At 42.2% G+C, this 17,842-nt stretch overlaps 1 protein-coding gene across 5 annotated transcripts in view; it reads right to left on the bottom strand.

The window, feature by feature from the left end:
* LOC136625842 (dual specificity phosphatase 29-like) overlaps positions 1 to 17,842 on the bottom strand; it is a 68,682-nt gene that overhangs the window by 39,627 nt on the left and 11,213 nt on the right. The window contains exon 1 of one of the 5 annotated variants that reach the window (XM_066600385.1): positions 10,740 to 10,766. The exons of 3 other annotated variants lie outside the window; for them this stretch is intronic. The gene's annotated coding sequence lies outside the window, so the exon portion shown is untranslated. One more of the 5 variants, XM_066600382.1, reaches the window with a different exon arrangement.

The raw sequence follows: 17,842 nt of genomic DNA, 5'->3' as shown, positions 1-17,842 counted from the left end.
CCTGGTGTTGTATTTTTTAAGACCTCTGTTTTCGTGCTGTATTTTGTTAGACCGGCTGCACAGGAACGGATTTGCATTGCAGAATCCGTGGTCGGCATCTGCACCACGGATCCACAGCAAGTACCGTTCAAAATGTGCTATGAGAAAGCCCTTCTTCCTGCACCGGAGGAAAAATCGCAGCATGTTCTATTTTAGTGTGGACTCCTCACGGACGGCTTCCAATGAAGTTAATGGAAGCTGTTCAACCCATCGCCCATCTGCAATTGACATTGCGAATAGGTTGGGGGTACCCGTGACATTGTCTAGCATGGCGTGGGAAAAAGAAACATTTTTAAAAACAAATCTGTATTGCGCATGTCTGACCGCAGCTTGCCACGACCATTCGGAGTACAGATAAAGAAGATAAAAGACAAGTACGCGTGGACGCCGGCTACGGTCAGTGCCAGATTCCGCTGTGGGCTCCCGCATGCGGAATCCAACTGTCGTGTGTAGGCGGCCTTATGAGCTTAGTTCTGGGGCTGCCTTTATTATATTAACTTGTTTCTGATACTGTATTTATGTACTTGGCCTCCATCAGTGCATACTGCACACTCTAATAGACCGTGTGCGCCTATAATGCTGAATGTGCTCATGTAGATCTATAATAGATTTTATATGTTAAGTTCAGGTAGGCATATGTTATTTGCATGAAATTAATACACTGTAGATTTTGCGCAGCATGTGATCAGGAAAAAAAGAAAAGGAAGAATCAGACTGAACAAGTCAAAGCAAAATAACAAACTATATTCTCTCCCCTGGTATACAGGCCCGGCGCAAGCCACACATCTCCGAAAGTAAGACAATGTGGTAATACGTACATTATGAGCAAACTATGGAGGGTATTTAGCCAAATATTCCACCCAAGGCGCCCAGGAGGAAAATGAGCAGGTTTTAGTATCGTATCTATAAAAGTATAGTTTATCCAAATAAAACATAAGCTTAAAGGGGTTGTCCCGCGGCAGCAAGTGGGTCTATACACTTCTGTATGGCCATAATAATGCACTTTGTAATATACATTGTGCATTAATTATGAGCCATACAGAAGTTATAAAAAGTTTTATACTTACCTGCTCCGTTGCTGGCGTCCTCGTCTCCATGGTGCCGACTAATTTTCGCCCTCTGATGGCCAAATTAGCCGCGCTTGCGCAGTCCTGGTCTTCTGCTCTCTTCAATGGAGCCGCTCGTGCAGAATGCAGGCTCCGTGTAGCTCCGCCCCGTCACGTGCCGATTCCAGCCAATCAGGAGGCTGGAATCGGCAATGGACCGCACAGAAGAGCTGCGGTCCACAGAGGAAGAGGATTCCGGCGGCCATCTTCACAGGTAAGTATAGAAGTCACCGGAGCGCGGGGATTAAGGTAAGCGCTCCGGTAAGCTTTCTGTACGTCCCTGCATCTGGGTTGTCTCGCGCCGAATGGGGGGGGGGGGTTGAAAAAAAAAAAAAACCGTTTCGGCGCGGGACAACCCCTTTAATGGAATTAATAACTTCGTTCAAAGTAGGTGCATCTGAAGATCTCTATTTTTTGGATATTGCCTGGCAAAATGCATCAAAGATATGGGAGATAATAACTGAATAAAAAGCTGGGAGTATATCTGTAGACAAACAGCGAAGAGTCGGCACCGGGTCGATGACCACAAAATGACGTGATCCAGTAAAAGCAAAATTAAAAATCATATACCAAAAAGAATCAATGACAAGGCAGGACCACCACATATGGAAGTAGGTACCCTTGAGTCCACATCCTCAACATGTTTCAGGGATAGAATTGTTACTTTTAGTGGGTCTAGAGGAGTTAGATATCAAAACAAATATTTATTGTGAGGACTCACAATGCCTAATTCCATGTGAAACTTTTTAATTAAAGACAGAGCCATTCTCCATTTCTACAGTTGGAATTGATGTTTAAAGTCTTGTTCCTATAATTGCATATGAAAATATTTGCTTTGAGAAGCTAGGGGAAAATTGTCACAAAAGATGGGAATACCCTTAGATACTGAAGTAGGCAAAAAATGAAAAATAAAAAAGTAGGCTTATGAGCATATAAAAATAGTAGAAGAAGGACTGAGATCAGAACAAGGGATACTGATGAGGAAACATAATTTTGCCAGAATGGGCTGAGATCAGAAACTTAGTAAGGAGTGAGAAGATACAGGGGAGATTTAATCCCCAAAAGAGAAATCAGAGGGACTCTTAAGACGGAAGACTCAATCGAAAAAGATGTCCACCAATGTTTGATTGGGCTAAAAATCAAATTGTGAAAATAACATTTAATGTCAGGGGCTTTCATACCACCCATTTCATAGGGCTGAACTAAAGTGGAACGTTTAATTCTAGCATGAGGGCCACCCCAAATCAAATAGTCTGCAGTTTAATGAAGGAGGAATTTGGGATAAAAATCGCTACAATTCTAACAATGTAGAGAATGCATGGCAGAACCATCCTTCTCACCCAGTAATAAAGGGTTTACGGAAGTTAAGAGTTGTGGAATGTAGTTAAGCATGGGCAAATATTTTTTGGTGAATGTGTAGGAGCTAAGGCTTTTTTAATGAATACCTATGGACAAAATGTGGAAAAGTAGGGATATCGGCATAACAAATAAACACAGGATAGTGCAAACAATCACTTTCCCCATAGCCATGTATGGATGTGAAAGCTGGACTGTGAAGCTAAAAGAAGGAGGACTGACGGATTTGAACTGTGGTGCTGGCGAAAGCTGCTGCATATGCCCTGGATGGCGAAAGTAACAGAGAAGTCCAGAATCATATAAGACCCGATATATCACTGGAGGGCAAGGTGACCAGAATCACGTATTTTGGCCATGTAATGTGAGCAGAGTCGCTAGAAAAATCTATAATACTTGGACAGATCAGTGGCAAAAGAAGACCTGGTAGCCAAATGACACAATGGCTGATACTGTCAAAGCGGATACTGGCATGGATATTACACAATTGAAAGAAGCAGTGCAACATGGAGGGAGCTCACATTTAGGGTTGCCGAGGGTCATAAACGACTAAAAGGCTAACAACAACAACAGTGTTCCCTTTGTTGATAAATGAAGGTTTTTTTTAATCTCCAGCAAGTTCCTCTCCTGGCTCACAAATAGAAGAGTAAAGAATGTCCGTTAAACACATTGCAAAAAAATGACAAAAACAGATTTACATTGTTGGGTTATGAGCCATTTTGGAGGTGTATTATTAGTCATAGGATCAAATGTATCCTATGACTGAGGAGCTCCCGTTCACAGGAACAGCGAAATAGAAGTGCAGACATGCAAGTAAGATGGTGGGTGTTGTATGCCTATTTTAGGGCAGGAGATGTGACAGCAGTTATAGGGTTAAAGAGTTACTGTGCCTGTGTAATATTGTAGTGAAAATGTAACCAATCAATTTGTTTTTAAATAACGAAGGAATGTCTTTGTGTGGATTGTATAAGAGAGTATATCTTTAGTCTGGAGTCCAGTCTTACGAAATGATTCCACTGGGCACATATATATCAATAGATATTAAAGAAGCTATAATTCCTGAAGAACCTGTGTCAGTGTCTTTGGATCCTACAACATCCCTGTGGCTTGTCCTGGATTTGGAGGTTCTAAAGAGGGTGATTTCACCTCCTGATAGCTCGTAGGTTTCAAGTGTGATTGTCTGGAATAGAAAATCCATTTGGGCCCAGGAAGCTATTTGCTTCAAAGTGGAGAAACTGTTCCAGAGAGTCAGTCTGTGACAGCAAAGATTAGGAACCCAATTAGAGGCACAGGCATCATAGACGAGACAGTGGGTTGACTGAACAGGTGAGAAATTGGAATTCTAAGGTAGGGGACCTACTGCTTAGTACAGCAGAAGTGAGAGATCGTACACCTATCAAACGGACTTCTTAGTACCCTTGATTGTGCAAGGTTAAACTTTGTACCATATGGCATGGTTGGCAGGTTGCAACTGATAACTTGGAATGACTTTAATAGAGCAGAGTCACGGGGGTGTGGATAAATATATATATATATATATATATATATATATATATGTGTGTATATAACTGGCATTGTCATTACATTTGTAATATGGCAGTATAGTGGGTTTTTGCTATATCATTTCTGTGTCCTCTTTAATACCTTGTAATTAGCAAAAAAGAACCACGGCACTCACTCGACCCCACCAGAAAAGAGAACTTGGGGGTGGGAGGGGACAGAGAGAAATTCAAAAGGTTTCCTTCTCTGTAGCGAAAATATTCATGCAAAGCCAGCAACGGGGCTATGGACCTAAGCCCCTTCCACGATTCCAATACAATAGCAAAGCTGTGGCAGCGTGTAATGATGCAAAAAATAGCTTCTTGATTAAAGGAGCATATTTTATTGTTTCACAGTTTGAAAAGAGGCGACGTTTCGACCTACAAACAAGGTCTTTTTCAAGCCAATAAACTAGTGAAAACACGGTTCAGACTCCATGTTCCGTAACATGGAGTCTGATACGGAATGGAGTCTGAACCGTGTTTTCACTAGTTTGTTGGCTTGAAAAAGACCTTGTTTGTAGGTCGAAACGTCGCCTCTTTTCAAACTGTGAAACAATAAAATATGCTCCTTTAATCAAGAAGCTATTTTTTGCATCATTACATGCTGCCACAGCTTTGCTATTGTATTGGACTCTTTAATACCTTGTGCAGATGTAGCAGTACTGAAAAGGCTGTTGTGTGTTAATAATAAAAATTTTCTTCAATGTATCTGTATTCACCTACACTCCCACTGATGATTTATTAGCATCCACATTCTTAAGTGAAGAGAGAGGAGTGTAATGTTGTGCTTGGAGTGTGGTGCATTGCAATGAGGAACATCTGTTGTTTTGCGGTTATTAACAAAACCATTCTGTCCTTACAATGTGTTTGGTTGTTGTATTCTCTCTGGACCCCTGTGTTCTTGAATACTATTAAAGTATGGTTCTAAAATGAGAAAATAAGTTTTCTCAAGTCACAGCAGTTTCTTACGTTTGTCCTGGAATAAATCAATATTGTAACTTGAATATTAGGATTACGCTAAAACATAATACATTTAAAATAAATTGGTAAACAAAATGATTGAAAAAAAATGTAATAAATAAAAAAAAATCTGCTAAAAAAAGATAACAGAGCGATTATTTAGTGTAAAATGTATTTTTTGCACATAAAAATATGACATAAAAACAAAAACTTGCACTTTATTAGATACAGTTTCCACACAACCATAATAACCTGAAGAATTAATTAGGAATTAATCATGGCCAGATACAGGGTTCTATGTGAGGGGGCAGGGAGCATTATAGGGAACCTGCCATCATCTTTGAAGAGTCCAGAGAGTTGTGTTTCATAATCACTGTGTGCCCCGTTCTAGTGCTGTGTCCTTGCAAAACTGCAGCACGCACATTGTGTGACTTTTTTCAGCGCATCTGTGTGCATGCTCTCCTACAGAGACGAGTGAAAAAGAGAAAATAACTCCTGTGCTCAGAGTGACCTGTGAGGTGCTAAATATGATTACCTGAAGACGGACACGTGGAAGTGTGTGGACTAAAAAGGTCCATAAGATCTGGTAGAGAGAAGCAGAGCCCTCTTAGTTGAAATAAATATAAATTTATTGTACAGAGCTATAGTGGACGGTGCAACGCGTTTCGGAGCTGGAATGCTCCTTTCTCAAGCACAAAATCACCATGTCCAATAAATTTATATTTATTTCAACTAAGGGGGCTCTGCTTCTCTCTACCAGATCTTATGGACCTTTATAGTCCACACACGTACACGTGTCCGTTTTCAGGTAATCACATTCTGTACCTCACGGGTCACTCTGAGCGCAGGAGATATTTTCTCTTTTTCACTTGACTTGATATTGCCTCTGGGGGCTTTGTCCCCCAGTTCTTCTCCTTGCATGCTCTTGCTTGATGTCATCATCTAGGACAGGGTCTCCCTATTGCCCGTGACTACCACAATTTCTCTGCACCCTTCTATGTGCTTTTTCACTATAAACGATCCCAGTTGCACTCACCACTAGCCATCTACAAGAGGCGCTGTCCAGCTCTTCAACTCCTACAGAGATGAAAGGAAGAGTGCATGCACAGAGCTGGCTGAAAAGAGTCGCGTAGTGAATGCACGGCAGCTTTCAGGGGGCACAGAGCTGGAATGGGGTACGGTATTAGAATGAAACACAGCTCTCTAGACCCCCCTCCACCCCATACCATAGTTTATGGAGCTCAAAGGTTTCATAAATGAGTGTTTGTCCAAACATTTGTTAACCCAATCATTGACCCATGTGAAGGTGTTGGCAATTAGCTTAAGAACAAGCAAACACTCATTTGTCAGGTGATTACAAAAATCATTGGTTGTTGCCAGTAATGTGCTGCAAACAATAATAGAACTGTATGGGGATGGATGATCATACTGGCCCCCTTGCAGCTACTCCTCATGGCTGCTGGCCGTAGTCCAGTCAAACGTTTCTGCTGCATCCAGACTGGGATTTAAAAGCAGCCCTGGCACACAAATTCCACCAGCGCCTATACAATATCATTCTCCAAATATAAAAACAATGATGCACAATGTGTGCTGCGGCAAATTCTGCGCTACTTGTTCATGCCTCTCAACACTCCCTTAAATGTGTAACACTATCAACACAAAAATGAGAATTAATGTGAAACATAGAAATAGATAATGACACAGTTGGTGTATTCCACCACTATACAAGCACCAGTATAACCCAAGCAAGTGCCCTTCACATAACAGCGACTGAGGATGTGTGCGCTTTAGGAGAAGAACCATCTATTGTCAAATGTGCTCAGAAAAGTAGAGTTCAGGAAACTGTTCGAAACAACTTCATGTTAAGAAGTACCAGTAAATTTGCCTGTATTGTAAAATCAAAGTTGGAACGTGAGTAAAAGGAAACCGCGTGTCCACGGTTTTGAAAAGCATTTTGTTTGTATGTGAATTCATTTATTCATCGCGAGTAACTGATGACTCATCGAGGGACACTGGCATCACGACTATAATCTAGGACTGAATTGCAGTTATCAAGTCTGCTAAAATCTTATCTCCCTAGCTAGTGGCTGAGCTTGGTTAAGCTTCAGCCTTTGAGGAAAGTAGATGGTAGTGCCACTGTGAACCGCTGTTATTTTGTACCCTGCTGTCTCCTTGGCTGAAGGCCTGGTTCTCGGTCGCTGCACTGCACCGTATTTAGCATCTGTTAGTTGCCTAACAAAAAGTCTCTACAGCTACATAAGTTCAGACCAGACTCCTAAACATTTTGTTTACGTAAAGAGCTGTATGCGAATCGGGGTGCATGGAGGGGCCCCATAGAGAATATTGGGGGTTGTTAGAATCTTCAATGCCCATTAACCTCCACAATAGTCTATTTAAATGGAACCTGCTTTTAATGTGTTTGCCATCCCGGAGTCACCATGGCGGTGCTGAAGGCCTCCCGAGTTATGGAGTCACTCCTTAGAATGCATTGATTCCACCTTGATTGACAGCCTCCTCTTACGCTGATGTCAAAGCTAGCAGCGCTCAAATCCTGCACATGCACTTTCGTTCTGCCTTCTTTTCCCTAATCTGGTCACACACCCACAGACTCTGGCATAGGCGCAGTGTATGTACCTACACATGCCCAGACTGGGGAAGAGAAGGCACTGAAGGGGCATACATGAGATTTCAGGGCTGCTAATGGTGGCATCAATGAAGGGAGAATGGGCAAGTTCCAAGGAGCGTCTCAGGAAGTCTTCAACACCGCCCCATGACTCCAGCGATGCCATTAGCATACGTATGCACAGCACATTTTAGGCAGTTGTGTGGAAAAAATGCTGCAAAATTAGAATTCTTTCAACAATAGAAGGCACCTGATTGACTTTAAATGTATTCTGCAGCAGGACAACAACCCCCAACATCCAGCCAATGTCATTAAGAGCCATTTTCAGCATGAAGAACAAGGAGTCCTGGAAATGATGATAAATTCCCTCAGAGAGCCCTGATCTTAACATTGTATCTGTCTGAGATTACATGGAGAGACAGAAGGATATGAGCAAGCCAACATTCAAAGAAGATCTGTGCTCAGTTCTCCAAGATGTCTGGAACAACCTCCCTGCCGTGTTCCTTCAAAAATAGTGTGCAAAAATACCTAGAAGAATTGATGTGGTTTTGAAGGCAAAGGGTGGTGACTCCAAATGCTGACGTGATTTACATTTCTCTCTTGTTCAGTCATTTTGTATTTTATATAAACTTCTATTTATCTAGCAACATTTCTGTTTTTGAAAGCATTCTTAATTTGCAGCATTTTTTCCACACCTCTCTTAAACCTTTTTTCATAGTGCTGTAATACAGGTTGCAAGTGCTGTGCTGTTGGGTTAGTATTACCAAAACTAGTGACAAGTTTCCTTTAAGGCTCACTACAATGTATTTTTCCTTTATTGAAGCATTCTTTGCGTTTGCATAACGGGAACACCACCCAAAAAATGCTTGCTAAAAACACAAGAAATTAATGTTTTTTTTTGCAAATGTACATTTTCACAAAGTGTTTATTTTGATTATAGATAGGTATATGGGGCAAGAAAACTAGCAGGCTATTGTTTAAAAAGAAAAAACAAAAAAAACCACCAAAAGTAAAGAAAAGCACAACAAAAATCCTATTATATACCACAGTGTTTTTTACCTCAAAAAATGCAGCAAAAGACTCTGTGCAGCTATGTGTGAACACACACTATATCTTTGGTGGGGAAGGGTGGAACATTTTTTTCTATAATTAAAGGGGGCCTAGGAACCCATCTGAAAACTGTGGGCCAAACCCCCGCACACCAGTGACATCACCTCTAGTATGCATAAACTTCCTCTGTGAGTCCATTCTAACATACAGATTCAATGACACTCTCTGCTAGACTTACCTGTTCACCCCAGGAGCCAGCAGCTAGGTATTTTGCAAGGGACGTATGCAGGCGTAGAGTGGCGTTCACAACGCTTTTAGCTCAGCATAGGCAATGGACCTTGCCTATATGCCACAGCTGCCATGCACAACGTTTGCCTCAGGACCTTGTGTAATGGGTCCTGTTTGTAAGGGTCTAAAACACATGATTAGGGCGCCTACCCACTTGCGATTTTTTTTCCTTTGCGTTTTGCGTTTTTTCTGAAGAGCAATTAGGATAGAATGTGTTCCTGTCCACTTGCGTTTTTTTTCGGTCCGTTGCAATTTTTAACATAGGAACTGTCAGTTGCATATGTGTCCTTATTTTTCTCTTAATGCACCCATGAATGTCAATGGAAATTAACGGAAAAGGCGCGAAAAAGCCGCAAAAAACGCGCGGAAAACGCTGCGTTTTTCACGCACGAAAATCGTAAATGCCAGTGGGTAGGCGCCCTAAATGTGGTACAAAGCATGGAAGACAGTTCACTGCGACAACTTGTACCAGAAACCTAGCACATTTTCAATAGTAAATCTGCCCCAGAGCTCCCTGAGGGTCTGTACTTTGAAGCTGCTGTATATTAGAGATGTTCTGACTTATCAGTAGTGTTATTAGGGGAGAGTACCTTCATTATATGATATGACATGGCGCATCTCACAACTTTCCTTGTAAGTCTTGGCATGAAATGATAGTAAGTATAGTATATGTGCACTTCTATCGGTACTCTATGAAGGTTCTGTACAATGCAGAGGCACTTGTCTCTGGATACACTGATTTCATGGGCTGTCTACTTATACAATGGTATCCCTGTGTAGATCAGCTGATCATGATCTCCAAGTAGTGAAATATCCACAGTGGTCTTGGATGGCGGCTAAAAAATATTCCATAGAATTTCAAAACTTTTACAACTCCCACCCCACTCTCTACAGTCAGATATGCCTTTGGTTTTCTAAAAATAAAACCCATTCCAATAGTCTGTGTAGTGAAACAATGAAACCTGTGCAGCTGCCAATAATTGGTACACAAATCAGAAATCTATGGCATGCTGGCTGTAGCCCATGTAGATATAGCCTCAGTCTCCTTACACCTACCTCATTGACCATACTGTACAAACAGATGGACATATATTGGGGCAAATTTATTAATCCTGTCTAATAGACAATGTAAACTTTTGCCAAATTTATCACCATGGATAATACTGGATGATACATGCAGTACATCTTTACACACTATAATTTAACTTCATAGCACCTAGTTGGCCCCAACCTGGTGTCGCACGTTGTCACATTTAAGCCTCTTCCTCTTTCAACTAAGAAATATTTCCCTTGTTGAGTGAGGCATGGTAGAAGTTTATTTTTGGTCTATTTACTTCAAAAATAGGTCTAAAACGTAAAAATCACCAAATTTAAAGGCATTTTACGGCAAGATCTAGGCGCAATCACATTAGTAAATCTCCTTCATTGTTCCACTGCTGTCGTAACAGCTCACATTTCTTTGTAACAGCTCCTCTAATACACATGAGAACATTTACATTGCAGTTGGCATGTATTTCACTTACGGACAAGTGTACTGCAGTATCCGGAGATTAGCATCGGCATCTATGGTGCATGCTTCAGCTAGGAAATTGCTTCTCTGTACAGTTCCTATGGATGACCAGTAATGCTTCTCAGAAATGTTCAAAAATACCACACAATCTATTGGCTAGCTACAGATGCCTATCCATCCAGCACCAATCACCTGAGGAACAAGCAGAGTAGTCTTCCTAGCATCAGTTTTAACCCCATCATTGTAACCTTCCACAGACCCCCATGTACCTTAGTGCTCTGTATACCCCAGTCTGACTGAGCTGCACTGACAAACTTGCTGCTGGGAACGCAGCTATTTTTAGGGTGGGATTTGCTGGCTGTGACTTTGGTGGTGCAGTCTGCAGCAAGGGGGGGTCAACTCTATCCACTTCTTAGACAAGTCTGTTAGGGGTAGAAGACTCTTAACTCTTTCCAATCCAGTGTTGGACCTTGACCGACATTAAGATTTCCCTACAAAGCTCCCATGTCGGGCGAGGTCCAAAACGTTTCTAACACTATGCAGAAGATAGGTCCGATATGTTAATTACACTATGCAGGAGAGAGGTCCGATGTCTAATCTCTCCCCTGCATACTGTAAAATACATATACAGAAGAGATGTCCGATATGTATATTACACTATGTAGGAAAGAGGTCCGATGTCTGATCTCTCCCCTGCATACTGTAATATACGTATACAGAAGAGAGGTCCGATATCTATATTACACTATGCAGGAGAGAGGTCCGATATGTATATTACACTGTGCAGAAAACAAGTTGGGTGTCTAACCTCCTTCCTGGAACATGCCAGCTACTCATTGCATTGCTTCTTCAAGTAACTCCAAATTGTCAATCTTTTTGTTACTTTATCCTACTTTCACTTAAAGGAATCTGTCACCATCTTTTTGCAGTCCTCTCTAAAAGAGCACCAAGAGCGTAACTATAGGGGAAGCAGAGGATACAGTTGCACCTGGTCCCAGGCACCTTCAAGGGCCCATAAAGCTTTTCTTCTCCATATAGGGAGCCCAGTACTATGAATAGAGCATTATATTTGGGGGCCCTTTTACAGATTTTACATTGGGGCCCAGAAGCTTCAAGTTACATCTCTTTGAGAGCACCATAATGTAATGTGTGTCACACTGATTGCAGTGATCTGTCCGATGTGTGGATTTGTGCAGTATTTTGGAAGAAACTTGCACTTTTTATGCACAGTAATAAGAAGATAACTGTCAATCACTGGCTGGAGGGTGAGGTGGGTGGAGCTAGCCTGCAACTCATAAATATCCAAGACTAATTTAAAGAGACTGTCACCTACTTTTAGTCCTATGAGCTAAGCTTATGGCCTGCAAGTAGGTGACCAGCTGAGACTGGGGAGTTAAGTGTTATACTTACCTTCCCCATTGCTCCCCCGGAGGGAGTGCTGGAAGCCACTGCTCAGTGCATTGATCGCAGCTGCTAAGTAGTCTGCCTATTGTAAAATTAGAATGGGCAGACTACTTAGCAGCGCCACTCAATGCATTGAGTGGCGGCTGTCAACGATAACACCGGGGAAACGATAGATGAGGTAAGTACAACAATTACATCCCTACTTTTAGTCTATAAACTTAGCTTATAGGATTAAAAGTAGGTGACAGAGTGCCTTTATGTAGTCCTCTTTCTATGTGCTGTTACTGATAAAATGTAATTTTCTTCCAAACTCCTGCACAGATCCCCAACTGACATATTACTGTGTGACAGGCACTACCTGATGGTGCTGTCAATAAGGACTGCAGAAAGATGGCGACACAGTCTCTTTAAGCAGCCATTGCAGATTCTATTCTGCCACTCATATGATCTACCTTAACCGTACACAATTTATGGTCCTATTTACATGAGCATTATTCTGCTCTCTTAGTAAAGAATAAACTAACAAGGTGCTGTTTTTACTGATATGACCGTGTCAGTTTTGTAGGGACACGCCTTGCTGGTGGCCCAGAGTTATTGGGCCCCCCCATCAATGTGAATGTATTTGTCTCGGGCTTATTGTATTGTCAGTGTCTTCTATGTGTATGAATATGACGAGTAACCTCTGCAGCACTGAATAGGTTACTGTCTGGGTTATGTCTGGAAATGTATCTTTTGTATATCATGTGACCTCATTACACATATGTGATTGCAAGGTGTGATCAATTGGTTGTTTTTTGGGGGTTTTCTGTCAAATCTGTTCTGGGCTTGCAAGATAGAGTAGTGCTTGGAGCTTCTGCAAGTGAACCACAGAGAGACCTTCAGCTCTGTGTGGTCCGGAATAGGTTGAGAGGAATTCAAAGCCTACCCTGGGCCTGCTTTATCCAGGAGAAGCCAGTGTTATCCTTAAACACTGAGAAAGAGAAAGAGAGAGAATGAGGAGCCGTCATGCAGCATATCCCTTTCCAAATGTGAATGATGACCAGGAGAGAGCTGGAGAGAGAGGGAGGAGTGTCGCCAGGATCAGGACCCACAGATAATGGGACTGTGGTTTCTCCTGTCTACCTGTGAATCCTCCCTGTCACATCACTTTGAGTTTTACCCTGTTTTTCCTGCTGGCGTGTATTACTGAACTGTACCAAGTTATTGAAAGTAAACGAGCTCTGGAAGTTAAATCCCTGTATGTGGACTCTTTATTGCTAACAACTGGATTCACCCTAGAGGATAGGATGGTGGCGTCACGAATGACAAAAGGATTAAGGTAATCCACCCGTGGGTTTCCCTATTTAATAGCCTACCCTCGGCCCCTTGGACATATCCTTGGTTACTCTCCAGGTGGGAGACAGTAGAACCACCCTGACAAGGCCAATCTCTACCCCGCTGTCTCCTAGGCTGGGGTCCACTCCTCGGACGCTGCACCTTATTGACAACAGATGTGGTAGTGCCCAGTTGTTAATTTATTCCTCCAGTGGGAATGAGAAAGGAATGCACAAAGGAGAGAACTAAGATAAGATGCTCCAGCATTGTTATTTATAAGTATCTACTAACCTACACGTCAGAAAAGTTAGAAGTCCTCTGCATGCTTATTATTCTATCACAGACGAGAAGGGGTAGGGGTGGAGCTCAATCAAGTCCACAATTTTTTTTCTCCTCCACCCATGCTATTCTGTCACATCTACTTATAAAAGTAATGACTCAGCTAGTTCTAGATGTAGATTGTGGATTTGCTACTTTACCCTGAAAGAAGCGCTATTCCAATCTAGATGGTTTGCTTTTGTGGAACAAAATCACCATGTTTTATTTAATGTAAAGGCATGAAATAAAACAAGCTGGCAGTGAGGTGAAAAAAAAATAAAACTAGCTGCATATCCTATTTTCATCTGTTCTCGAGGACAAGAGTGGGAGATGCCCGGAAGATTGCACAGGACTGGGACGGTGGCCATGTTCTGTGCGGTGGTTTTTGGACCTGTTTTGTAGAGGCACCACTTACACATTGTCCTCAGAATACAGCCTTTGAGTGGTTAACCAGGAGGAAAAAATACACCAACACAAATTTTTTTTAAATTTTATCTTCTGATAATCAAGACCTAATATTGTCTTTACCAATGTCCTGCAACTCTCGTGCCAATACGTCAAGGTTCCCATAGGCCACTCTCACACAGGCGTTTCTAAAAACATTGTATTTTAAATGCAATGCTTTACAACGTTTAAGAACTGCATTTTTTACAGCGTTTTAAACACACCACATCATTACAATGGGCGATGCAGGGCGCCAAAAACGCGCTGAATGCATGAAAATAGAATATACAGCATTTGTTTTAGTGCACATTAGAATTGTTTTAGCGGGCGTTGAAAATGCCAGCTAAATGCTGTGAAAAAAAATGTAAGTGAGAGCGGCCGTACCTTTCTCTGTTCATCCAGCTCCAGCGTTGATGTCTTGACATGACGTAAATCAGACAGCAAATTACTGGCTGCAGCAGTGACCTCCATGGTGTTGAAACATCGCTACTATAGCTTGTGGTTTGCTGCAGCGGTCAGATGTTGATGCGTCTTATCACTGCAACTCTGTGAACAGGGACTGGCGGGGAACCAGGCAAGCACTGGCACCAGAACAGCAGGGGTTTTCTAAAGTAAGTATTACTGCTTTTGTTATTTTGTTGTATTGTAAGCTGCTGGTAATTCCAAGGGGCAGCACAACCCCTTTAAATCTGACAAGTAAAGGTCTTTGAGGCAAAACCTTTAGGCCTCCTGCACACGGGCCGAAATTCTGCGGCGGGATTCCCCACAGAATTTCCGCCCGTACACGCCTGCATAGGATTGCATTATAATACGCAATCGCATGCAGGTGGCCGCGATTTGTCTGTGCAAAATCACGTGCAGAAAACAAATCGTGGCATGCTCTATTTCTGTGCGGGGCTCTGCGAGCCCCGCACAGAAATGTCACTCCCTGGCCGCCGGCTCTGGTCTGCGCATGCGCCGGCTACCCGGCAGCCGGCACATGAAGGATCTGGGGCCACGGGAGCAGGTGAGTGACGTGCTGCTCTCTGCAGGGGTTCAGGTCGGGTCCCACTGTGAGAATTCTCGCAGCGGGATCCGACCCGGCTGTCTGCAGGCGGCCATAATGTCCTATATTCCATTTTTTGGTAGAAAAGTCTTTTCTGATTTATCTCATAATATGTTTTTAAAGGGAACTCTGCTCTTCTAACTTCATATCTTCAACCACCGACATTAAATCAAAGTGCGCATGAATGTATACAGCTAGTACTGAACTCAATGGAAGCCGTATAAATCTATGCAAACAGTAAATGCAAATCAATCACAGACCCCAAAGAAGTAACATACTGTATCTTCCCTATATGGTATTGAACACAAGTGTGATGTGTGCAGAAGAGTGAGGTGCCTTTTCTCAAATGCTCAAATATTTACTACCTTTATTATTATGCTAAATTGTTGTTATAGTTCCAGTACATCCAAGCAAAAATAGCCCCATTACATGTTATTTTATAATTTTTATAATTTGCTCCCCCATCAGAACTAAGTAATGTATAACTCCCTTCAAGTCAATAAGGAATAACTTCTCATACTTGAGTTTCTTTCCACTAGAACCCTGGACTATGATCTCTTTACCCATTTAGTCAGGGCCGACTCTCGGACACATTCCTCTCCACACAATTCTGTTGTGCACGGCGTCTTTCAGCTCATTCATTTTGCATGTTGTTGTCGGCTTTAATAGTATCGAGCTAGCGCGTTCTTTGGTGGCCAGGTCTTCTTTTGCCGCTGACCACTCCCAGCATTATTGATGCTTCTAATAAATTAGCTCGCATTATGTGGCCCGAAGTATGAGAGTCTCTGTTTCGTAATTTTGCCCTTTAATTTAAATTTTGGTTTGCTGCGGTCTAGGGCTGTTTTGTTTGTGATCTTTCAAGGAATTCATAGGGGTTTCCTACAGCACCTAAGTCTGAAGGCAGCAGTCTTCCTCCAGTCATTTTTCTTAAGTGTCCAACTGTCCCAAGTTGTGATTGGGAAGATGATTTAATTGGCTATCTAGCATTTCTTTGCAATAATTATATCTTTGTTATTCCAGATCTTATCTATACTTAACCTGACGCTGAAACCAAGACCAATTTGTCGCTTTATTTTGGGTCCTGATTCTTCATTGCGGTCGATTTTCAAATTGAGGAAAATGTAGTCTTAAACTGCTTTGATTTCTTCATTGTTGATTTTTCCTGAACCGTTACTGGCTGTTTTCATGATCTTAGTTTTCTTGATATTCAAGTATAGGTCGGCTTTTTCACTTCCTTCTTTAACTTTTAGCATCAGTTGTTAAAAATCTCCCTGACTTTCAGCCAGCAAGGTTGTATGATCTGCAGATCTGAGACTGTTGATGTTTCATACACTGATCTTGACTCCAATGTTGGATTAGTCTAAATTACATTGCCTCAAGATCGCCTCTGCATACAGGTTGAACAGTGCAGGAGATAAGATTCCAGCCATCTAGTCTTGATTTATTCAGCATTGTGTAATTCTTTACCATCCTGATCCAAAATTGAGTTTGCATTATGTGATGTAAAAGGAGCCTTTTTATGAGTGAAGAGCTCTCTGGTGTGGCCTTTTTTTGTTTGCATCTTACAATTCCATGCAGCGAGCATTCCAAAACCGTTCTTTGTCTTTCTTTGCTTCACGCTGAAACTACACATTTAGCCACTGGAAATTGTCAGTTTCCACTGGCCTTTGTTTATTGTCACATATCGATGATTCGGATGGTGTCTGCTGATAGCCAGGTTGTTTTTTTATTGCTTTCTTGCATTACATATTTTTGCTTGCTATTTTGATCATAATTAGAGATGAGCAAGCACCAAAATGCTCGGGTGCTCGTTACTCGAGTCGAACTTCCCGCGATGCTCGAGGGTTCGTTTCGAGTAACGAACACCATTGAAGTCAATGGGCTAAGGTTTTCATTTGTGAAAATCTGGAAAATTCAAGAAAGTGATGGGAACGACACAGAAACGGATAGGGCAGGCGAGGGGCTACATGTTGGGCCGCATCTCAAGTTCCCAGGTCCCACTATTAAGCCACAATAGCGGCAAGAGTGGGCCCCCCCAACAATTTTTACTTCTGAAAAACCCTCATTAGCAAGGCATACCTTAGCTAAGCACCACACTACCTCCAACAAAGCACAATCACTGCCTGCATGACACTCCGCTGCAACGTCTCCTGGGTAACATGCTGCCCAACTGCCCATTTCAGTAATAGTAGCAGTCAAGACAGGCCCCAGTAACAATTCCAAAGCAGCAGTATAGGGGGAGCACAGTATTAGTTCCATTTCAGTAATAGTAGCACTCAAGACAGGCCCCGGTAACAATACCGAAGCAGCAGTATAGGGGGAGCACAGTATTAGTTCCATTTCAGTAGTAGTAGCAGTCTGGACAGGCCCCAGTAACATATCACTATCAGCAGTATAGGGGGAGCACAGTATTAGTTCCATTTCAGTAATAGTAGCAGTCAAGACAGGCCCCAGTAACAATTCCAAAGCAGCAGTATAGGGGGAGCACAGTATTAGTTCCATTTCAGTAGTAGTAGCAGTCTAGACAGGTCCCAGTAACATATCACTAGCAGCAATATAGGGGGAGCACAGTATTAGTTTCATTTGAGTAGTAGTAGCAGTCTGGACAGGCCCCAGTAACATATCACTATCAGCAGTATAGGGGGAGCACAGTATTAGTTCCATTTCAGTAGTAGTAGCAGTCAAGACAGGCTACAGTAACATTCCCGTTGCAGCAGTTTAGGGAGATAACAGTCTCTTTCACATTTCAGTAGTTGCAGTATAGACAAGGCCCCAGTTACATTTATGTAGCAAAAGTGTAGGCCAACCCCACACACCTTGCTGTACCATGAGTGCAGGCGAAGCCCA

This window comes from Eleutherodactylus coqui, chromosome 4 (assembly GCF_035609145.1).
Source record: "Eleutherodactylus coqui strain aEleCoq1 chromosome 4, aEleCoq1.hap1, whole genome shotgun sequence".
NCBI lineage: Eukaryota > Metazoa > Chordata > Amphibia > Anura > Eleutherodactylidae > Eleutherodactylus > Eleutherodactylus coqui.
Note: the sequence above shows the minus strand (reverse complement) of the source record. Positions and strands in the feature narration are given on the sequence as shown.